Source organism: Vidua chalybeata, chromosome 1 (assembly GCF_026979565.1).
Source record: "Vidua chalybeata isolate OUT-0048 chromosome 1, bVidCha1 merged haplotype, whole genome shotgun sequence".
Taxonomy (NCBI): domain Eukaryota; kingdom Metazoa; phylum Chordata; class Aves; order Passeriformes; family Viduidae; genus Vidua; species Vidua chalybeata.
The window spans coordinates 51,557,822-51,582,977 of NC_071530.1; the positions used below are offsets into that span (position 1 = coordinate 51,557,822).

The 25,156-nt window shown below is 39.7% G+C and overlaps 1 protein-coding gene across 4 annotated transcripts in view; it reads left to right on the forward strand.

Annotated features, from left to right (window-relative positions):
• The window catches only part of TPK1 (thiamin pyrophosphokinase 1), a 294,653-nt gene that overhangs the window by 265,155 nt on the left and 4,342 nt on the right, over nt 1-25,156 (forward strand). Inside the window, exon 9 of one of the 4 annotated variants that reach the window (XR_008433490.1) lies at nt 833-979. The exons of the other annotated variants lie outside the window; for them this stretch is intronic. The gene's annotated coding sequence lies outside the window, so the exon portion shown is untranslated. The remainder of the gene's footprint in view (nt 1-832; nt 980-25,156) is intronic. 4 annotated transcript variants of the gene reach the window in all.

Below are 25,156 nucleotides of genomic sequence, written 5' to 3' on the forward strand. Positions count from 1 at the left end.
CAACTTGAAGAGGAAAACCGAAATATCTCCCTCTTCCTGGAGCAGTTTAAGTGTCTCATGTAAGAGTGTGTTCACCACCTAATTGACTGTGGTTTGTTACATGTTGTCCAAGTTTTCACACCTTTATGCACATATGCAGAAGAGACAAAAACCCTGTCCAGCTCCCCAGGCCTATTAGTGGGCAGGTGGCCTTGCCAGGCAGGAGTAGTGAGAAATAGCAGCTTTGGTAAACCTTCACATGGTCTCAGTGTTAAAAAGCAAATTGGTGAAGTTTGACAGGTCAGTAATTCTGTCATAGCTGGCTTTACCTGAGAGAGTTTTATAGCAGAAGTGCAGTCTATATTAATAATGTCTAAAGACATAGCTGCCCTTCCGGTGTAGGCAGCATCCCAAGAAAACATTAATCACATTTTCTTGAAGGACCCAAATTGGTTTCTTGGGAGACAAATTTCTTTGTCTACTCCTCAGCCATTTCTGAGCACATCACCAGCTTATGGTGATCTGAGCAGCTAATGAGCTAATAATTACTGCCTGTTGATCATCCAGGACAAAGGCTACAAATATTGCTTTAGGTTTTAGTGTAAGTGACTTCACTTTTACCAAGGTGTAATGACTGTTTTGTTCTATCACCTTTTTTGGTTTTTTTTTTTTTTCCGTTCTCTTTTCAATCCTTAGGTTACATGGAAAGTAATGTCATATTTACAATGCTAGGAACAGCTTACATTTATTTATTTTAGGTTTTAATATAATACCTGTTGTAGCATCCTGTGTAAGCCTTTACAAACAAAGGAAACCTGTTTAATTTTTGTTCACTTTGTTTGTATTTGTACAGTTCTCCCCAAGATGTAGCTCAGTTCTGCCTGGCAAGTGAGAAGATGGCTGAAAATGGAGTCCATTAACCTGAGCAGAGCCAAAGCTCCATGAGCTATAGATTGAGTGTAGGAGAGAAAAGAAGATGGGAAGTGTGAGAGCAACTCAGGTAGTCTGATGTGAACATTAAGAGTATTGAAAGACCTTTTGTGGCAGGAAATATGCTACTTATTTTGTCAGTGAGTTTTTTTAAAACCCTCTGTGCACAATTAGTACCCTACATACTAGGATTAGTTAAGTGGTTCACATATGCAGCTCAGGGTCTCTCTGTTGCTCACCTGTCGTAAGGATATGGAGCAGCCTGCTGATTTGAATTGGAGCTTCTTGCTTATGTACTTCTGTGTATTTTTTGGAAAAAAGAGTTTTTCACTAATGGTTGTCTGTGGGCTTTAAGCATTTACCTGGACTGTGTGCATGGGAATCCAGGTTGGTCTATTTTATCCAGGCTCCAAATGCAAACAAGGAAGGAGGAGTCTTGAGGTTGTCCCATCATGATGGATTAGCACAGCAGGCCCTTAAAGTAGACCCTGGCATTTTCCTCTGAGGCTGTGGTCCCTGTGGACCTGGATGCAACCTAATGAGAGAGGTGCATCACTACTCCCTCATCCTCCTCTACGGGACTTGCTACTCTATCACTCTGCTGTAAGAGCAGGGCACCTGAACAGCTCCTGATCTGCTGCAGGCCAGGCTAGCTTTAGCAGTTTCAGTTGTCAGGCTGAGCTAACCTGATTTATTTTTGTGTCCAGAGAAGTAAGGGACAGTCAATTTAAAGGCCTGCTGTGCCAAGCAGGAGAAATGAGCATCTGATTTGGAGACAGGCCTCTACCTGAAAAGAGATGTCTGCCTGCAGTGCTTGGATCTAAATGTCAGAGTCTGCCACTACTCAAAGCCTGACCAGTGGAATTTTCATTTTGTATTGATTTTTTTTTCAGGTTTTGATCAACACAAAATGTTCACATACCAGGCTGAGTTAGCTTAAGTCATTCTCTCTAAAATCATATCATTTATACCAGACTGCTTTGATTGAGCTCCTGCCTACACATAGGAGACATGCCCCAGGTGAGCTGGTTATTGCAGTCATGATTCACACCAGTCTCATTTAAACTTCACTTGTGTTTTGGCTGTCTCTTCATTTTTCTGCTCCACAGCATCTGCAGGTGAGGTAAGAACAAATATCAGCTGGTATTTCTTACCATAAGATATTTAGTGGTCTGCTTCCCCTAGAAACTTTCCCCTCTGGGTGACACCAAGCTGAATTCTCTTGAACTGAGAAATGTGAGCTGTAATAGAGAAGAAAATGTCTCCCTCTTCACTTCTGGCCTATCCTTCTTGGGAATACAGGTTTCAGATCTATTTAAAGGTTATGAAGATAATTGCTTCACTTTCAAGATGGACACTGCAATTATTTACAACTCTCTATGTCGCTACTGTTGGGCCTTCCATTTCCATATGCTCATGATCCATGATCTTAAAGAAGGTCATGAGCAGTGAATCATCAGTGGCTTAGAAGTGTCCTCCAGAAATTTCTTTTAGGGCATCTCCACTACTTGTTTTGAATCACTTTATGCTTCCAGTTTAGGTATGATTTAGCAGCTTTTAAAGTTAGGCAACTCAGTTCCTCTGTGGTGCAAGGCAGTGCTGTGGTTATTCTGTGCAATTCTAGAATTATTCTTGTTTAGACATCAAATTAGATGTCTAAAGAAAATTTTATGAATATTTACTCTTGGGACTATTAGAGGAAGTTTCATTACTTGAATGCATTTGCATTGTGCTTGTTTGTGAGGTGCTAGAACATGATGCAAGTAATAGCTAAAACAGTATTAAAGAGTTTATAAAAGTGTTATAAAATATATACACATTTTTATCTGTAGACACCAGTTGAAGTCCTGAGGTCTTTCCTTTGCTTATCTCCAAATCTTCTTTGGGCCACATAAAAGGAAGTTGAACCATAAGTTTCATCATTTGGAAGTAAATAGCCAGTCACGACTGATGCAAACCATCTTTGAAAATAGATTGCTCTATATGCCAGTTACTGGCAAGGTTGCAACTGAGTTAATACTCAATAATACAATGTCTGTATTTATACAGGTCTGATTCCATGTGGGAAGCCCTTTGGTCTACCATAAATAACTCTTTTGTTGTTTCTTTTCCAGTATAGCATGAGTTTTAAGGAAATCTGGTTTTGTCTTTAATACTGGAAGCATATTCAATGAGTTATGCTCTCATAAATATATTGCCTTAGAATATTTAAGAGGGAGAGATCTCTTTTCCTTGCATTTTTCTAGTAGTTACTAGAGGGAAAGTGTTAGATTTGTTGTTGATTTTACTTTGCAGAGGTGATTTCTTTTTAATTAATAACATGCTCATTACATGAACATGAAAGGTGCCTTATGGATTTACAAGATAAGTAAACTTGAGGAATGATACTGTGCAAATTTCTCTTCTTCATTTCCACCTCTCCATGTTCACATTGCATAGGATTGATTTCCAAAAAACAAGATAAATAGGGAAAGCTGACAGCTGAAAGCACCATACACTGGGAACTTGTGTCCTGATTACACTGTGAAGAAAGTGATGTTTGCTTTATTCTGATTTATGAACAGGGCAATGACTGACCAAGTGCTGGGCTAGCATCAGCTATTTACTTTCCTACATAAAGAGTGATGAAAGGCATCAGAAAGCAGAAGGAGCAATTTTTTTTTTTTTTTAAATGCCTCGGCTAAGTGGATCACAGTGCTGCCAACAAGCAGCAATCTATCTTTGCTGTTTTGAAGAACTTGTTAACCTTTCTGGAGACCACATCTCACTGTAGGGTTTTGGCCCAAAATTTCTCTTTCCCAATCAAAATCCTCACCAACGGTGCCTGTTCAGTCAGGGGTGAACAAAAGGCCTGAATACCACGATCAAGCAAGCTTGTGCTGTTTGTCACCAAGTGAGATTTCAAAGCAATTCAGACACCAGGGCTGAATCACCACAAGCTTCACCACAACTTGAGCTGTGTTGGACAAAACCCTCTCATGACTGCTGAAATAAACACAGTACAAAGACAGGTCCAGAACATTGCACAGGCAAAGCCACTTACAGAATCGTAATTCAAGGGTTTGAAGAAAATACCTCAGTATCAAAGAGGCAGGAAATGGGAGAAAAAATAGCTCCTGTGCAAGTGTTTAAGACCATATCTTAATGTACAAATAAAAAAGGAAGCAAATAATTCTCATCAGCATCAGTTGAATGTGACTAGATGATACTCTTAATGGTGCTTTTGGTTTATTTTGTGATATATTTTGATATCTTTTATGTGTGTATACAAAATCCATGTATGTGAGGACTGACATGGAAAAAATCACTTCAGCATTGTATTAATGAGTAACTAATCATTTCAAGCTGGTAACATCATTGTGGCATTCAAAGCATTACAAGCAATTCTTTTCCTCCACCATCTTTATTTTATAACCTAGACCAAACAACTTTGAAAACTATGAGAAGATATGTTGATATAACTCTTCTTTGGCTGCCTGGTGAGTTTTCTTTGTACAGCAAAGAAAATGTAACAAAATACTAATTTCAGATTTGTCTTGTTGCTAAGCTAAAACACATTAATTACAAGCATGAGAGACTCATCACACTGGAGCTGGTAATTGCTTCTCAGTGTTTGGTGTTATTTTTCATGTGCATAAGGAAGTTGGAGTAGTTTTGGCTGAAATGGAGAATAACAGTACAGTGGTTTTAAATTGAGAAAGGTATTAGGTATTTTCCCCCTAACTATTCATTTTCTATGCCACTGTGACCAAAACATTTACAAGCCAAAATTAAGCCTTGTACTAAGTGTCCTGATTTTTCAGAAATACTTAACAAATTCCCTCTGCTAACTACCATTGTTTAACTATCATTACAGATAAAAATATCCAAAAGTCCTGGAAATATTATCCCTTAATCCATTCTTAGTTTGTTTAGGTGTAGCACAAATTACTAAAAAAATCTACTAAAGTTTTTGAAGTATTGGATTCTTACTTCTAAAATCAAACTATCTGCTTGGATACCTATTTGTATTGCATCTCATGAATTATATTTCTGAGCTGATAAAATTTCATTTTTCAGTCATTGCTGTGACTACAAACAAGGCTTTGAAGCTTGTTTAGAAGCAATAAAAAAGGCTTAAAGAAGCATTCTAAGAACATATAGCATATGCACAATTCCTGCTTCTAATTCTCTCAGTCTTACAAAAAGAATTGGATATATTGAATGACATAGGAAAATAAAGCAAGGAGAATGAAGCAATAGAAGCAAGTGGATTTGCATTAGCCAAGGGTCACAGCTAGGGAAAACAGTTTCCTTTTAAAAATTTAAAAGGAGTATTAATTTAAACAGCATTGCTGTTTGCTCTGTCTCCTAGGTGATACCTTTCTTTGTAATGCTAATAAGACATACTGGTTTGTGAGGAAAAAGAAAAGCAAAGTATGAATCTTCTTACCTAATTGTTTTTTAAGTAGTTTGTACACCTAGGGAACATAGCACTATCACCTCATGGTGTCTTCCTGCCTTTTCTCTACTCAGGAAAGAACTTCAATCTGCGGCATATAAATATACTTTTATTTTCTAATGTTTTTGTATTATTCTAGGGCTCTAAGAATGTTTGAATTTTATTTTTCACAGTGGATGATCTCTTATGCTCTATCCATTTGGTGAATTAAACATTATGATTACTATTAAATTTCATTACAGGTTTCAATGCGCTTTAAGGTGGTGGTGCATTTTTCACCAACTTTTATAGTATTGATTACAGAAATTACAACATAAAATATTTGCTACATTTGCTTGCTGCTTTTAGGGCAGAAATTAATATTTGCTTTCTGATTCTCTTATGGGTTAACGCAGTATGGTACAAAAGTTTCATTTCAGTACAAGGAGTGAAAAAGAAAAGAAGATCTTGGCCACCTTCTCAGTTGAGGTGCATTGGATTCCCAGAGTGCACATGGGCAGGATTTGAGAGTAAATTTTGTCCAGAGTTGTGTCCTTACAAAGCACTTTTTCTTTTCAGCTGTATGTGTTCACAGATAATGGGCAACAAATGCTAGGAAATACAAATTTAGAGCTGAATATGCAGCTCTTCAGCATCAGAGCCTGATAAAACCTGATTTTTTTAGCTCAGTCATTACTACCAGCCAGAATAATCTCTCGATACTTGATGAAATTGGTTTGCATATCAGTGACTACATTAAGTACAAGACTGAAGAAGGCCAAGGTGAATCAGAACATGCAAGCTTAATTTTCCTTTGTTTCAAATGTTCCCATGAAGTGCGGAGGCAGTAAGTGATTATTTCACTGATTGTGTATTAGTATAAAGCTCACGTTACACTGGGCCCCATCCTGGTTTTGTTGTCTTTTAGAGCATTTAATATCACGCTGCTTGGAAGTCTTTCTGCAATCCACAGAACTAACAAGGCATGAGGCAGACCACTGTGGAAGACATTAGGAGTAGCAAATGATTTGGAAAGCTGAAAGTCTTTCTAGAGCAGCCCTGTCTCCACATGCTTTGGGCAGACTTCCTTCTCACTTGACAAACTGCAGGTGCTGAGTAGCTTGGAAAGATTCATGTTGTTATTTTGCTAAAAGACAAGCACTTCCTGGTGTGGGGAAGGGAGTGTGAGGTGGCTGAACATGGTAACTGGATGGAGCAAGAGCTTGCCAGCCCTCACAGAAGACAAGGGAAAGATCAAAGGCTGGGTGTGAGAGGGAAGAGGAATGGTGAGAGCACCTCAAGGGCACCATATTGAGGGTGCCAGGGAGCTTAGCACTGATGCAGGGAGGTGAGGGGCAAGGGCCAGGGACTGTATGCCCACAAACTGGCATGAAGTAATGCACATTTCAGCATAAATAAGATTGATATTTCTCCTTTCATGGTGTGGATTTAGAATGTCCTTCATTTTCTGCAAGTGGCATTGTAAAAATAGTGCAGAACCCAGTAACTCCCATCAGGGGTGTTGGGGTGACTGGCATGCAATGCAGAGGTCCCGTCAGCCTCAGGGATGCCACAGGGCTTGATGTCCAGCCCTGCTGCTCCTCAAAGACAGGGAGGGAATGGCATTAGTCCCCCATTGCCGCTGGGTGACTGAAGCTTTGCCACTCCTTTCTTAGCTTTGTCACCCCAAAACCAATCCACCCTCTGTTGTGTCCTCGGTGAGGCCACCCCTAAAGATGCAGCCTGAGGCACACTGTGCCGGGCTCTCTGGGAGGAAAACAGAGCAGCTCATAAAGGTAAAACATCTCCAGACGAGACCATCACTTCTGTATACATAAAAAGCATTCAAGATTTTAAAGTCATGTATCTGTGATCATCCTTGGCCCTATGTAGATGCTTTGTAAGCTTATAAATTTCTTCTCTGTACTGGTAAAATAATACATTAATGCTAACTGTATACTGGACTGTATACCTGTCATGGGTCCAGACCTTACCATGACATTTTCAAGTCAAGGCACTTGTACAGAAAATCTATTTTCAGTCATTTATAAAGGCTTCTAAAATTTTATTGGTGATAGTCTTCTTCCTTCTCAAATCACTGTATGGCCTCACCAATGACAGCTGAAGTACAGACTCAGTCTTGCAAGCGATAGCTTCCATAAAATTTTGCTAAATTCCTTTTCATAAATTGGTGCTCCTGCAATGTGCAGCAAAAACTGGAGAGTATATGTAGGGTAGGAAAGTTTTATTAGCCTTCTTTAGGATGATCTGCACTATGCAATTACAGCTTTCCTGTGCATAATTAATATATTCATCCCAAATTCACTGCAAAAATGCCATGATACCTTCCATGTGTTTTGATGTACTGTGTATATTTTTGTGTGATAAATATACTTATCAGTGAGTGTAATTACAGTGAATATCTGTGAGTATATGTACACTGCTTTTCTTCATGATCATAACAGAAAAATTGAGGTAATTGATGATGATTTTTTAAAAATTTGTTATTCCAGCTTCTAATCCCGTGATCTCTTTACACAAGGACAAAGCAAGGGTGTTTTCCCTGAGCATGTATAAGAGTCATTCCCACTACCAAACTATAGTTATTTGAGCATAAAAGGAAAAGCCTTAATAACACAGTAAATTTACACCCTTATCTGTGCTTGACAAAATTCTAGCGGTAATTTGATTTGACCATATATACAATATATGTTTTTATTTAAGTAATAATGGCTGAGGGATAGAACATTTCCTGAAAATTAATAGCTGGCTGAAAAATTTTATAGCTCAGATTCAGCCAAGGGCCATTAATCCCAACTGGTCAATTCTCCATGAAATGCCTTATGTCAGGGGTCGTTTGTTACATTCCCATCCCTCCCACCCACCAATAAAGAAGTAAAATTAAATGTTACTTTCCTCCTATGGCATTGCTGAGCCTTGAAGCAGCCACTGGAGGCTCCTGGTGAAAGTGTTGCGGTTGCTGCCTGGAGATGAAAGTTTCATAGTGGATGAGTGATGGAGAATGTTTCAAGTATTATTCACTGCGTATTACTTTACATTTCTAAGTGAATAAAGCTCTTCAGGTTGCTTCTTCAGCTGACAAGGGGATGAAACAACTGCTGTGCTTCCCTTGCCACTAGACAAGTTACAGCTTTAGGAAGGTGCGGGGAGTTTGCACTCCACATATATCATAAACCTGTCTCATCTATGACAGCTGCCATCCTTCTAGGATCTGTTTATTCTTCTGTATTTAGTGACCCGTGTTAAATACTTCCAACTCTAGTTTATTCTCTCTGAATACTTCACTCATTTTTGGTAAAAACTGGTGTATTTATTGGAGCTACATGATATTGTTTCAAACTGGAGGGCTGAGGTACATGTAGTGACTATGGAAGAGAATTAATGAGAAAACAGAGAAATAATTGCAAGCTTTCAAGAAAAGTATTGCTAAATATTCAGGGTAAAAAAAAAATCCTTGCATTTTTTACATTCTTCAGAACTAGATAAAAACACTGCATTTCCTTTTGCAAATCAGAATAAAAATCACATCTGTATATCATTATATGTGACAAATCTGTCACCAGGATCTGTCACCCAGGACCTTACTAGCAAACACACCTTTCCTGAGGAAATAAGCTCTAATGACAAGGAATGACAACTTGGGGGTGGAGGGAAAGATGACAGCAAAAAGCCCAACACCTCTTGGGCTGAACTGGTGTAGCTAAACCTTCAATCATAGCTCTGGCAGCCTTTTACTGTTCTTCCCAGTGTATGCTGGGGCAAATTCAGCTGCCCACTGGGAGCTTTTGTTGCTACTTTTCAGGATTAGGGAAGAAAAGGAGCCAGTCAGAGCCCATTCAGCCTGATCAACCTTTGGAGATGTACACGCTAAGTTATAATTACTTGTCTGCTTTATTGTGAGGTGGTTCCTTACATAGCTTCTAGTCTTGGAAGCTATAGATTTAATTTTCATTTCAGCCTACTGCCTCATTGGAAAGAGGGGTAAGAGAACTGAGCTTTCATTCTTCCAGTCATGAAATGGAACAACAAGCCTTTCCAGTGTTAACATTCTGACTTAAGAAAGGCATTGCAAACACAAAACTAGACTTATGTTAATATTCCATTTAAGTAGTAGAGTTCAATTGGTTGACTTGGAATGGTCAGTCAGTGTATCTGTACAGAGGGAAGATGTAAAAAGTTCAATTTCAAGTGAAACAAGATTTTCAAAATCTCTCAAACCTTATAGGTACATGAAGGAAATAGAGCATCTAGGTGTCTTGTGGCCTTCCCTGGAAGCCTGCTGTAGGGATCACAGTTTCAGAATATTGGATGGAAAGGGTACAGTGAGCTAAGGTGAGACAAAACATGTTTGACTCTGTTTCTTTAAGCAAAGGGACTTGGATAATTTGAAACTTCTTCCATATCCTGTACACAATATATTGTTCACAGTACTAATCTGAAAAGCACAACCAAGTAAAAATGGATGTAATTCCATATTGTTTTTATTAAGATGGATAATTTTTTCAAGTGTTTGAAAACTGTGACTGGACCCTCAATCTTGCAAACAGTTTCACACAAGTGGTCCCATTGTGCAGTAGACTATTCACATGACAGTGGATGATGGCATTTGCAGGATCACGGCCATTTTTGCTAAAATTATTTTTCATCTTTAAAGCAAATCACTTCTAAAGAAATTACATAAGCTTGATAGCAACACCATCACCCAGGCTGGATTTGCAATCTGGTTTTTTAATTATGGAATTTAATTATATTTCTTCTAATATTTACTATTACATTTAATTTTTTATTTTGTTTCTATCACTTCAACATCCTAAATTTCAGGGAATCACTAGAATGTGTCACATTATTATAACCTTTATTATGAATTATTCATAGTAATTACTGAGTTGATGTAAACTTCATTGTGAAATTTAAAGTGCCAGAAAATCTGGTGGTGATACTGTTTTACTCTTTGGATGTTCTTAAAATAAGTCAGAGTCAACAGATTGCAAAAATATGCAATTACAAAGTTATTAAAATGCAGATTTTTGGCAGGAAGCCACTGCAGTCTCCTGTGTTCACAACTGCCTATTTACAGCAAAATAGCCCTGAGCAGCCTGTGGTGGCTTCTTTGAGCAATTACAGCTGATGGGTCAGGGCAGTGGCCTCTCTGAGGACCAGGTTCCTTTTACCTCCTGGGTCATAAGCTTCACTTGAAATTTTTTTTTTAGGCAGGAGAGGTTGACAGTGGACCATCATCTTTTGTTCCCTGTCACACTAACAATAAGTCTGGGATGCCTCTCCTGAGACTGTGCATGTACTGTACCTACATCTACACAGATGGTTCCTCGGATTAGAGAGTAGACCATTCAGCAGCATAAATTTTGAATTACACTTTTGAGGTCAGTGAAACATGCATTTTCCCCAGTCGGAGCTGCCTTTAATCATTGCTGCCTTCACAGTTCTCTGGGAGCAGGGCATACTGGAATATTAACAAAGTGGCAGATGCTTTGCTTTAATGAAAAAATAAGCACTGTCATTTTACCTTCATCCAATCCCCCATAGTACTACTGGATGCCCCAGTGATTTTTTCTTTCTCTCTGCACAGTGACTTGGGAACAAAAATTATGACCCACTTAGTGTAAAAAAAAAACTTCCAAAGTCGATGCTCAAAGGGTTGTGTGCAGACACACAACACCACTGCTACCAGCCAAAAACTGCTTTACCTGTGGTTTAGCATCCAAGTAGGACCAATATGTACTGGCTCTTTCTCTGTGTCTATTTTTGAAAGGTGCTTACAGTATGGACTTCTATTATTCATTTGTGCAACTTCTCCCAAGAAGCAAAGTTCTTTTTCCTCTGTGAAATTATGAGACTGACACAAGCCATGAAAAGGAAGGGGGAGGTTATGCAAAATAAGACATGTAGCATCTAAACAGCAAGAAGCAGCGAGAGTGAGCAAGTCATCCTTGCTGTGAAATTGGGGTGATGTTCCCAGAGTGTGGAGAGGCAGAAGTTTCCATTGTCTGTGATAAAGTATAGTGAGAGCATCTCCCCTTCTCCCCTCTGTCTCGTGATGTTGGGGGCTTGTTGGCTGTGTGAAACAGATGTCATTAATATCAGAGGATCTGTAATAGTCTCTCACAGGACAAGTGATATTTAGGGGTTCAAGACTAAAATAGAGCAGGACTGTTAGAGAATATACAAGAAATCGTTGGTGTTATACAGTCCCATTATATATGGGCTTACCTGGTAGTGCTTTAACTTGCTCTTCATAGAAATACCTTTCTTCTGTCTCAATAAAGTCCAGTCTGCATTGTCCCAAAAAAACTCAAAATGTGTCCAACCTTTTCATAGAATTTCCTAGCTGATAATGCAGAGCCTAAAACTTTAAAGACATTAAGTCATCATTTAAAAGTTGTATGTGTGTCCTGGGAAACATGTATGGGCAATATAAGAAAATCTTACATTAATTTCTTAGAAGGAGGAAGATGCAGGGGAAATCCTGAGCCCTTTAACCTCCACATAGCCAGTGCATTTTGTGTTACATAGGAGGAGATGTTGAGGTTACCATGAGCAGGCAGAAGTAGATCAAAAGAGCTTAATTTTGAGGCTCTCTGGAGGTGCAAACATACTGGAGGAACTGCAGAGATGCCAAGCAGTGGTGTCACTAAACCTCTGAATTGTCCTTTCCTGTGCAAGGGTTCCTGAGCCATCTCAGGAGGCAGGTTGGATGCCAGCATTCCACACTGCTTTAGTTTATGCCTTTAGCCACAGCCCGACAGGCAGTTCGGCTGAGTAGGAGTGGTGAAGCTCAATGTGCTTTTCTTCCACCCTGGTGGACCATCTCCTTGGCTGCAAAATGAAATAGTGAGAGAAGGAATCCAGCAGGGATCCTCCAAGGATACGAGATTGTACCTTCAAGGCCAAAGGCACAACACCCTTGCTCTTGGTCATTTGGTGCAAGCATGATGCAATTAATGCCAAGGTCATGGGCTCAATCCCCATATGGGCCATTCAGTTAAGAGTTGGACTTCATTGATCCATCTGGGGCCCTTCCAACTCACACTGTTCTGTGATTCTGTGATTTGCACAAAGGGCACTCCACTGATGTCTGTTTTGTGGATGGAGAATTGTGCTTCTAAAGACAGTGGTGGGCATTTCCTATGCTGCTGGTAATCATAATTTTCACACGTGGGAAGAATACTATAAAAATCAAGACTGACAAAGGCTCTGAAGAACATGATGCCACTTCCCTTCGTAATTTACTCCCAGGCACTTTCATGTATGTTTTTCCTCATGCAGTTTTAAATGTCCTGAAACAAAAGAACATTAAATATGGGGCTCAATGTCTGGTACCATGCAGAGGACTCATCCTGAGGGATTGAGGAATGAGACAGAGAAAGTCTTTGCTATATGTTTTAACTTAGAGACTGAATCAACACAGGAGAAAAGACAGGTTGATCAGAGTGCTTATCCAGAAGAGAGTAGGTTTTGATTCCCAGAGAAAATAAAAAAAAATAACTGCAAAGCAGGTTGGATATGGGATTTCAGGAGCTCTTGGGCAGGTGAGTGATGATGCTGGAACCAGCAAAATGTGTTGTGATCAGGGAGAGAAGAGGAGCAGTGCTGGGTCTTATGGCAGAGGATGCTTGAGGAGATGCGGGGGCAGGCTGATGACACTAAACATAATGTGCTCCTTCTGCATCAGCAATGGTTGATACAGAGTAAACAGCAGCTTTGGCCATTAGATATATTTCAGGATTAGACCAAGATGGAAGGAGGCAAACTTGCTTAGGAGGCAAACTTGCTTAGTATTCAGTAGGCCCCTGTCTGGGTGCTCTTCCCCATTTTCTCTTGAAGTAATCTATTACCACATCACAAGAGAAAAATGACCCCAATCTAAAGATTAATAGAGCAGTTTCCAGTGATGTGTATGAAACTCAATTTTTTTTTTGTCGCTGTATGCACTGAGGTGTCCTTTATCAGCAAATCTCTAGATCTTAAAAAGTAGGCTGATTATTGGAGAGGGCAGCAGACAATTTAGGGCACATGGTGTTTTCTTATGACAGGAGCATTGCTGTGAAGTACAGTAATTTATGTTGATAAATTGCAGCCATCAGAATGTCTTAAACACTTCACAGGATGAATTTCTAAGTATACGTCTCTCATTTTAGCAGTGGATGGATAGAAAAGGGGTATTTGAGAAATTGGGGAAAAGATAACTCTTGCTTGTACTATTTTGAAAAGTAGCAAGGGACTTTCATGTGTTCCTAGAATCAGCTCATTGCTATTAGGGTCAGAGCAACCCAATTTTGGTTAAATGTGACAAGTTAAGGAACTTTCCTCCTTCATAATGAAGTTGCAACAAAAACGAAGGAGCCCATATAGTGTCAAGTCTGAGTAGTTTTTGAACACTAGAACTTTCTCAGCAAAGGTGTTTTGGTTTTGAAGTTCTGTATGCAAGCCAAAATGTAAAGCTTTTTATATCAAGAATTAAAGACACTGTGGGGTCCATATGTTATTTTGAGAGGTTGCAAATTTCTCTGTCTTTTTTCCATCATGTTATATGGTCAGAAATTTTAAAAGATGTTCTTTGGACTTCAGTACAGCACAGGGGGTGCTGAGGTTTCTATGTTAAGTGTGAGTTGAGCACATGATCTAGTTCCTCTCTGAATTGTAGCCTGCAGAAATGAGCAGTGAAGTAGACTGAGTAGATAAGGTCCAAATTAGATATGCATTTACCCTAAAGATGTATGCATGTGTCTTGCAGTTGCAGTTGTCCCTGAACGTGGTAATGAATGTACTCAATTGGCCTGAAGATTTGTACTATTTGATCCCCTCATCCCTAAGGAATGATAGAGAGACCTACCAGGTGTTTTCAAAGCAGGAACTATATTCAAAGTTTGACCTGTCATGACCCATCTTGACTTGCAGATCTTTTGCAGAGATGACCCTGGATTACAGAGGTTTTAGTTGTAGGATTTTCAGAGGGATAGATGCTGAAATTAGTCCCCCTTAGCAACTAAAGGGTTTTGAGAAGATGTTTTACTCTTTCAGCACATTATGATTGCACACAGAACTTGCTAAAATACTGATATTAATGCTACATCAAAGTGAGTGTGCTGTGGCATGTGGTCTCGTAATAGTAACTGTAGAAGATTGGGATTTAAACAAAAAATCCCCAAACCATTTGTTTGTGTTCTGGAAGAAAAGATTTCTATATTGACAGACAGACAACTACTGTGCCTGTAATTTCCTAACCTTATCTCCTATGTGTTTGTTGTACTGAGCTGCTTGCATATAGGCAGCAGGAGGAAAACTACAGCATAACCTGTTTTCTAATGATGGGAGTTCCCTTAGGCTGAATGCAAGCATGGCATATTCTAAGACACTTGCAAAACTTTCCAAAAAGCAGCAACGAGTAGTGATTTCTAGTATGCCTTCTGGAGCTCTGGAAAAGGGTCTTGTTACTCATAACTAAGAATAAGAGCCAGTTGGGATTTGTTCAAATAAGCCCTTTCTTCTTTGATATATAATTGCTATCTCTAGTTTTGCCACAAGTGTCTTCAAGTTGTTATAATTTCTGCTCCTCCCTTTTTCTTTTCCCCCAAGATTTCAGCTTTCCATGCCAGTGGTCCAGAACCAAACTGGTCAGCTGAAGATAAACTAAGATATGAACTAAGATAGGATGTCTCTTGGGCATGTACCTCTCCTAAAGCAAAAAAAGTGAGAAATTTCACATTTTCAGTTCATTTTTCTACTGGAAGGAAGGTTCTCTGGGTTTTAATTTTTTTTTGTTTCAAAAAAAAAAAAAAAAAAAAAAAAAATACCATGCTGATGGAATCAATTACAGCCTTTTATTCTGTTTTCAGACCCAAACTCAAAAAGCAGTAAAACATCAGTGCACTTTTGCTTGGTACAAGGCAATGTAATTGCATCATTCACTAAAAATTACAACTGACTTCACAGTGTAAGGGAGAAGGAAATGAGAAGCTGGCAGGCAAGTTCTGACTCACCTTAAATGCATACTCGAGGAGCACAGTGTATCAGTGGAAGTGCAGATAGGACCAGGCCCTGGGGTTTCTATTCACATCACATGGCCTGTTCACAAATGTGAAGAGGGAGTATGCTGTCAGCCTCCTACACTTATTAATTATTTTCTGTTTGGGGAAGATTAAATTTTGAAGAAAAACATCCAGTAATCACTGGGGTACTATTTATATCATCATAAACTTGTGTCAACTTAAGTGACTTTAATAATGATTATTATTATAAAACCCAAAACCTCTCATCTCCCCCACCTGTTGTAATGAGGAACTCTCCTTTTTTCCTTCTTCCTTCTGCTTCTTCACACAATACCCAGCTTAACTCCACTTTCCCCTCCTCTTCTCCCCTAGCTGTCAATCACTGTCACATTACTCATTACTTTGCATCATATGTATCAAGTTTTTCCATCAAGTAAGCCAATTCTAAAGCTGCCTTCCCAGAGGTTACACAGATTGTACAAGCTGGAGGAGCTCAGGAAAGAGGAAACCAGACAATAACAAAGGCTCCCAGAGCTGTCTCTGCCTGCCAACCTCTCATGTAAGCATTCACACGGTGCCATAGGCCATGCCTCCAGGGCCAGAATCGTGTGTGAGCTCGGCCAGCAGACCTCCTGTCCACACCATTAATCACAGCAGGGAGGGGGGAAATGGCTAATTACACTGCATCAATGATATTGTCCATTCTGTGTTCTACAAATTACAGTGCTGCATTCAGCATCCCCTGACTTCTGAAGTCCATGATTCAAGAGAAGGAGCAAAACTTCTTAACAGGAGCATTCACCTGTGGGCAGCAGAAGTTAGGCTAAGAAAGCTGCACTTAGTGAATTTAGACAGCTACAGCAAGGCAAGCTTTCCAAGGCATGTTTTTTCTACTGTTAAATCTTTGCTAGTTTTTCTTCCCACTCCCAAAATGATAGACTTGAGGGACTTTTCTGTTCTGAAGCATTGTTTTCAAAGTCCATTTCCAGTATAGTTTTCATGTGAGACTTGTGTAAGGCATCCTTCATGGCTGACTGACTTCAGGTATAATTGAGTAAGAGCTTCCTGCAGTATTCTGGCCTTCCTAAAAGGTCCTGTGCTTTGCTGGAGAGTGCTATGGCTATTTATGGATACCCTTTCAAAGCAGCAGAGATTTATCTCCCTGGCTGCCAATGTGAAGTTGTATATTAGAAGTTGTATAACTATACTGTTGCTCACAGCTCTTACACATGATACTTTAATGGTCTCTTTTGTGCTTAAGTAGCTATAAATGAGCCCTTCAAAATCTGTGTCATCCAGGTTCCATTCTTGCACATGACATGACAAACCTCTTGCCATGTCCTTACCTCAGTGCTGCAAGGCTCATCAATATTAGTTCTGTACAGAACTTGCAAGGTTCTCCAGGTCTTCCTGGAAATGTTGGTGTTTAACTTGTTCTTTTTCTAAACCCACCCTCCAGTAAGCTTTAAGCTCTTATCAGAATTTCTTCCTGGTTCTGGGCTTCATGGTGAAGTGCTTCCCTTAGTCTCATGAAGGCTGCTTTGTAGTGGGCACACATGAGATAGTAGTTTGATGGTCTTGAAACAAGCCTGCCTGTTTCTAGAAGAGCAGTGCTGCCTATTCTGGAACAGACACACCTTTTGATAGGTTGCCATGCCTTAAATTATGAAGTAGATGTATCTGTTCAGAGATCCCCAGGCTTGATGTTGGGTTCAAAACTTGCATGAGACATCTCTAGGTTCTGAGGCTTATCTCAGGGTTACACCAACTTCTTCGTCATCACTGGATATCTTGTAGTGATACATAACAATATCCTTCTAAAACTGTGATATTAAGAAGAATATGCACCTATACTCACATCTTCCAAGAGGTGGAATAGAGCTGTAGGGCTCACTTGCTTCAAGACTTCTGCATTTGGCTAATTATAATGTGTCTAGTCTGGTTGAAATACCTGAGGATTAATCTTCAGATATGTCACTATGTTCTTAGGTATTTCTATTTACTTTGTAATCACGTGGACATCAGTGATGGGGTGTTTTCTGGGTGTTTTATGTTGCTTAGAATAGTACAGCAAAAAAGTGCTATTTTTTCTAACCTTTTCAATACTTTTAAGGAAGATGTCAGTTTAAGAGGAATTTAAGCTGCTAGCATTGTTTCTAGAACTAACAGAAATCTGTAATAGTAATTTAAAGTTTGCTTTTCCTCTGAGATAATTTTGCTTTCAGCAAAATTTTCCATATCTTCAAAATAAAAAAGAATTTCACATCTAGTGATTTTAAATAATCAGTGAAATACTTTATGTCAATGAAATTCTGCTATGTATCATATTTGTTTGTGAAGTGACAGCAAAACAAACAAACAGTAGAAAATATTGAGTACAAGTGGCCAGGATGGGAAAAGCAATGTCAAATAAGATACAATCATATTTCACAGAATCATAGAACAGTTTGGTTTGGAAGAGACCTTAAAGTTCCTCTAGTTTCAACTCCACTGCTGTGGGCAGGGACACCTCCCACTAGACCAGGTTGCTCAAAACACCATCAACCTGGCCTTGAACATTTCCAGGGATGGGATATCCACAACTTCTCTAGGCAACCTGTTCCAGTGTCTCACCACTTCAATTTTGAGTTCAAAATATAATTCAGAAATGTAGCTTTCTTAGATGTTGATAGCAATGTTTCTCCTACAGTATGCCCCAGAGACTGATAATTAATGAGAAATTATGAATGATTGAAGATGACAGTCATTTCAGGTACGATAACGAACATTCTAGGCTAAAGACAGATTTACTTTATGGAAGCTCCATGAGCCTAAAAAAATAGGCTGTTTGAGGACGTTTTTCCTTTCTTGGCAATTGCAACCACCATGTTCTTTTAACACCAAGTGCTGTTGGCAGCAGACAAGCTGTAGTGTAGTTGGTGTAGTCTTTTATTTTACATGTGACTGTTGGATTTGTAGTTCCTTTTCCTTCCCACTTCTTGCAGTGTGTTAGGGTAGTTTATTGGTAAGTTAAAAGCCAATGTCAAGTCCTCTGTACAGTAAAACTGAGAGCCTGCTGACATGTATCACTGTGCCATGGCATGACTGTTGCAGTCCATCTTGACCAGTGTGTTTGAAAGTTGAGCTACATATAATCAATTGCAGTCTTAAAACTTTAATGTCTTTGACTGCACCATGTAGCACTACATTAATTTAGTGGTGCATTTGGCCTCTGTGTTTTAGGTCCAAGGGCTTACACCACCTGGCCTGGGCAGTGCCTGACACGGCACTGTGTGATTAATGCAGAAGCATTTCCTTCCTCTCAGCCTGGGCAGAAAGCTTGCTACAGCCCTGCTGAGGCTCTCCTCTCTAGAGAAGAAGAAGCTGAAGAAAAGATCCCCCGAGCCACTGAATCATTGCAGGGAGCCAGGAAGTCCATGGCATGTTTCTGAATGTAAGGGACAAGTAGCTGAGCTGGTTTGCAGAGGGGAGAAGAGGGTGGGGAGCAGGGCTAAAAAGGCTTTTCAGGTCAGGAGGAAGAAGCACACCAATATGAAGAGCACTGTTCATATTGGAAATCATTACTGGAAATCAATCAGATTTTGCTGAGAGTACACAGCCAGCTAACAGATTCTCAGTAGTGAGTTTTGCACTTGAATGAAGTTCTAGACAGTCAATGACTTAGGACTTGCCTCTAATGACAAACATCTTTTTTCATTTTGGGATAAACATTATATAGGTGATGTTTGTATTCAGCAGCATTGATAACAAATCTTAACCTTGCATCCCTGAAAAAAAACACGGTAAAAGCAAACAGCCAGGAACATTAAATGAACGATATGCAATGACTTACTAATTCATATACGTGGCAGATACCCTTCCCGTGGCCTTCCTGAAGCAAAGGGCTCTGATGGTGGGTGAAGTGGAAGAAGTGGTTAATACCAGCTAAAATAGGCTGTGCTGTGTCATAAGTTACATTTTTTGTTGAATTTTTTCTTTCTGAAAAACTGACTTTAAAGCTTAGAAAGAAGGGAGATTGAAAGATGCAATGGGCAGCACTGTTTCAAAAGCAATCCTTTATTTTTTGGAGGACATGGAGAGCCATCTAATCCAATTGAGTGCTTTTGAACTATAAACAGTGTAGCTTGCAGTCTCCTGTTGAATCTCATGTTCTGTCTCAAGGGTTGCAACACATAAATGGTGCTGGACTCTAGTGAGCAAGTTTGGAGGAGCCGCAGTTCCATGAATGTCTACTAATGTTGTAAGTTTAAGATGCTAGTTTGAAGATAAATTGAATAGAATTAATAAATACCAGTAATGGCTTTGTAATTGAAATCGTATGGACATTAGAGGTACATAGGGTATTAGTAATCATATTAATTATTTGTTAACAGAAAGACAAAGTAATAAAATTAAAAATTAAAAATCTTAGTTGTTCACATGCAGATCTAGGGGGACATTTTGTAACAGAAATAATTACTTTTGCTTCGTCCTCAGAATGATGCTATCTGTGTCAAATTGTTTTTTCTCAAGAAAGCAGAGCAATCTAAAATTCTAAGTAATGCATGGAAATAGTAGGGGTGAAAATAACCACATTTTAGAAACCTCATACAGCATCCTTCCCCAACACTGAAAGGAAGCAGTGCTGGTAGGAAGAGTAAAGATAAATGGAATTACTTTTCTATCAGAAGTATAATAGTCTTTATTAGTTAGTTATGTGTGCCTAGAATAGATCAGCTGTCAGGGAGAGCAAGTAGATGAACATGTACCTTGTGAGCTGTCAGGAGCAGATCAGTGTGGGTTTTTTTAAATAATAATTACCCCCTTCCAGAGAAATATTTTAGACAAAAGCACAGCTGCTTTATTAAGGGTGCCTTTTGTGCATAAGGATGAATATTCCAGTTTGTTCTCTTCATTTTTTGTGTAAATATAATACCATATTTACATAAAACTCTGTTAGGAAATGCTGCCATTTGCTGTTAAAGCTTGCATAATAAAATTGTTTGTCAGGGATTTAATTTGATTGAAGTTTGTTATTTGTGCTAGCAGCTCAGAGGGGCTGCAGCTTTCTTTCAAGCCTGGTGATGCCCTTGCCCGGAGCAAGCCGTAATGCAAACAGCTGTCCTGGGATTCAGTGTGGCAGGGCATGTATCTTTTTTTGCACCTTGACCATTGCTCACAGGTGAAGGCAGCTGTTTGCTTCCTTGTGGTCAGGGGAGCTTTTTGAGCACCAGATCCACCATTCTGACAGAGTTCAATAGTCTTTCTGGTCTGGCAGCTTGACTGAGGTCTTGGAGCAAGTAACTCTTGGTGGTCAAGAGAGTGTGGGGCTCCTGGGGGCCCCCCAAGAGTCTGAATGGAGCAGCTGTGAACTAGGTCAGTTCTGGTGGGAGCTGGACTTGGCAGGGGAAGGGTTTAAATATGCAATGTGTTGGACCCCTCTGTGGTAGGTTGACCCTGGCTGGATGTCAGGCACCCACTAAAGCTTTTCTATTACTCCCATTCAAAACTGGACAGGGGAGAGAAAATATAATGAAAGGTTTATTTATAAGGACCAGGAGATAACACTCACTGATTACTGTCATGGGCAAAACAGATTGAACTTGGGGATATTAATTTAGTTTATTGCTAAAAAAATCAGAGCAGAATATTGAGAAATAAATCACAAGAACACTGTTTCCTCCCCACCCCTCCCTCCTTCTCAGGCTCTACCTCATCCCCACTAGCAGGACAGGGAGACAGGGAATGGTGGTTATGGTTGGCTCATCACGAGTTGTTTCTGCCACTGCTGAGGTAGAGGAGTCCTTCTCCTGTTCCAGCATGGAGTCTTTCCCACGGAGACAATCCTCTGTGAACTTCTCCAGGAGCCCATTCCACAGGCTACAGTTCTTCACAAACTGCCCTAGAACAGGTCCCAGTCCACAGGTTGCAGTCCTTGAAGGACATGCTGCTCCAGCGTGAGTCCCCCACAGGGTCACAAGCCTTACCAGGAAACCTGCTCCAGCATGGGCTCCCCTCTCCATGGGTCCACAGATCCCTGCCAGGAGCCTGTTCCTGGTTCCCCAGGTTCACAGCCTGTTTTGATTGTCTACCTTCTCCGGCATGGGACTCATCCACAGGCTGAAAATGGATCTCTGTACATCCATGGACCTCCATGGGCTGCAGGGGTACAGCTTCCTCACCAAGGTCTGCACCACAGCCTGCAGAGGAATCTCAAATACAGTACGTGAAGTACCTCCTCCCTCTCATTCTTCACTGACCTTGTTGTCTTTGAAGTTGTTCTTCTCACGCATTCTCATTCCTCTCGGACCACAATTATATCTGCGTGTAATAACTTTTTTTTTAACCTGTCTTAAATCTGTTGTTACAGAGGTGTTACCATAATTTCTGGTTGGCTTAGCCTTGGCCAGCAGTGCATCTGTTCTGGAGCTGGCTGGGGTTGGCTCTGTTGGACATAGAGGAAGCTTCCAGCAGCTTCTCACCGAGAAGTCACCCCTGTAGCCTCCTGCTACCAAAATCTATTTAATTTTGGCACTGAAGCCCAGTGATGGAGCAATGTGTGCAGCAGAACAGGACTCTGGATATGGTGCTGAGCTAGTGCTGAGCTAGTAGCAATAAGAAGACAGCTTGCTTAAATTTGTTTTTTAGGGCTGGCTAAGGAACTGGCTTTAGATCAATTCCCTAAGGAAAATCATATCCCCACCCCAGAAAGCAGAGAAGTGCTAAATTCTTGGGAGACTTGCTGTTGGGGACTCATCCTACACAGTGGTAGGCGATATAAGCAGTTGGCCAAGACTGTTGTGAAATATTTATGGCATTGCTGCTGTTTTTCTCCATGGAGCAATTAAATGAGATCCTCATTTCACCCAACATGTATAGGTATTTACTGAGTAAATATCCATATACCAATATTTCACCTACAGGCCGAGTTTGATGCAGAAATAATCATTGTGTCTGCACATTTTTGCAAATTATGGGAACAATGGTATGCATACAGAAGCTAAAAAATTTGTATTATGAATGTGCTTTAAAATCCTCTTTTACTGCTTCTTCTTACAGATATAGTAATCTAAATGTGACAGGATTTAGCAGGAGTTCAAAGAATAGAAGAGAAAAATAATTAACATTGTGTTCTGTTCATAACTAATATCACATTTTAAAACCTGTTGAAGGATATATAGGGGTTTGTGAGAGAGGATTTTTTAATTTGTATATGAAGCGCTGGAAAATTACTGTAGCTAGAGGTGACTTGTTGATCTTGATCAGTCCTGGATCTGGTTGAGTTGAAACACTTTTCTGGTGTTATGTTGTTCAGAGCCTGAGTACATGGATGTACCTAGACCTGAGATTTGGGTGAGGAAGATTTCCTCTCCCTTCTCTTCCCATCTCTCTTCCCTGTCTCCAACAGCCCAGTCATGAGGAATGTAGGGGGAATTTCACTCCTTTCTGCAGTACTGTCTGTGGTCAATTGCTGGGATCATTTGGATATCTTTCTCTAACAAATTCAGTAGATTTCACTGCTACATTCATCATATCAACTTGACAGTGTAGCAGCATTCAAAATAGCAAGTATTTTTAGGTTCTTTGCTGTCATGCCAAACCAGAGCTTCAGACCTAAATGCTGTGACAGAACACTATTGTTTTTAGCTAATCTCAGGTTTCAGTGTTGCACCAGATTGCCATCCTCAGCTTTGTGTGACTAAGTAATGCCTCTAAAGATGACAGCGTAATAGGATGATGTGTGCTATGAGGTGTCTTATGGACAAGTTAGCAGTAAGACAATTCATTAGCTGATGCATTTCAGTATTACTCTTGCCCTTTTTCTCATGAGAATAGTGTTTTTTATCTCACAACCAGAAGTAGAGACAGACCAAAATAGCAACAAGTAATTTTGTCTAGCTTATATGCAAAATCTCTACAGCAGCGACTGTCAAACTGAAGCTACATTTTATTTCTGCAGCTGTTTCTTCAGTGCTCTAACACTATTATTAATAGTACCTGTCACCTGTACAGCACCTCAGAGTTGTTAGCAGTTTGAGAAACATACAAACTTAGTGGAAAGCATCAAAAATTAAGTAAACACCCTACTTCTTACTGGCTACACTCAATTCTAAAAATTACTTTGTAGCCTGGCTTTGCCTTTGGCTTAGTGAAACAGTCTTCCAGACAGTTATTTCTCTGACTTACTTTATGGTTTTGCTAGATCACTCCTGCTACAACTTTATCATAACGTTTAGACCAGAAAGGCACTACTGAAAACAGTATGTAGTTTCCTTGTTTAACTTTCCAGGCCCCTTTAATTAAGTTAAGATGCTAATGTGATTTTGAACAAACACAGAAGCACATCTTGCTGGTAGTGCTGAAATGCTGCTAATAGCTGTAGAAACTCAGTAGAGTTAATGATGCTTGTTGATCTTGGTGAAGCAGTAGTAGCGGCAGAGATCTTAGTGTAGAAAGCAGTCTTAGCATCATTTTTATCACCTAATCATTTTAAATTGCCACCAAGCAGGTAATGTGACAGGAAGACTTCAAGCTATTATTCTTGCAGTGCCACCATTATTACAAAGCTGGAAAAAATATGTGGGAAAAAAAAGTGTGCTGGAAATAAATTTGAAAACTTCTGACATTCATTTGCATTTCTGAAGGCTCTCTCAACATTGGTGGTTTCTATCCAGGGTAGAACACACAGTTCTGTTAATATATTTTTTCTCTTTTAAAATGAAATTGTGAAGTTTTGACAGCCTTTAAACTTTTGTTTCAACCTCCTCAATTCCCCCCAGTGTGAGGCCAGGCAGCCTGTGCTGGAGAGCCCAGGTCAAGAGTCTTTGCCAGCACCTGAACCAGTGGAAAAGCCACCTGGCCCTGCCTGCTGGCCCCCCTTCCTCCCATATCCTCTCAACATTTTCATAAATCTGCTTGTATGAAAGCATTGAGATTATAAAACCATTGTTCTGTGCCACAAAACCAGGTACCCAAAGTTACAATAGTTATAAAAAATGCCCAATGCAGTTTCTGCTTATTGAAAACTCCCTTTGGCCCTGAGGGAATCTGACTACCAGACTAGTCAGCCCCCCCCCCCCAGCAGATTGAGCAAGCCTTTATGGTATTTCTGTTGTATCACTATTGAAAATAATTCATGTTTTATTGTAAATTGCTGTTATTTGCAACTTCCAGTTTTGCAGTTCCCACTGCACAGAGATCAAGCACCCAATTTTTCCTTTGTATCCATCAGTGTAAATCAAGATTAACTCCAGTGAAGTCAGTTAAACCACAAGTGTAAACCTAGGAGGAATGAAAGGAAGATCAGTCCACTATCTACTTGGGATTTTTATTTGTAAATAGCAAAATTAATGCTGCTGTTCTGCAGACACAGGGTGACCTGCAAAGTACTAGCTCATGCATTACTAATGTATCTCCATTTAAATACAGATTTTTGCTCCTAACAGACCTTCAGGGAAATCCTCTCCAGATAAACTGTAATAGGATACCAAATGGTGATTCAATATTTTACTTTAGCTTGTGTTTCAGCTTATTGATCTTAATTTTCTATCATTTTGATGCAACATTTGCCTAGGGGAAAGAGGATTACATTCACAATAATACGGCTTTTAATTAATAATTAATTATTTTAATATTCCCCACATTCATGCCAGCAGTGGCAATCTGCTTGTATTCCTTTCCTTGTTTCTATTTTCAGTGGTGGAAACCAGCCAGGTGTGACTTTACATATTTCAGGAAGTAATTGAGACACAGTTGAGAAAAGGCAGCATAGCATAAGTATCACAGTGTCTATGTGGGACATGCTTAACATGGTAGTCTT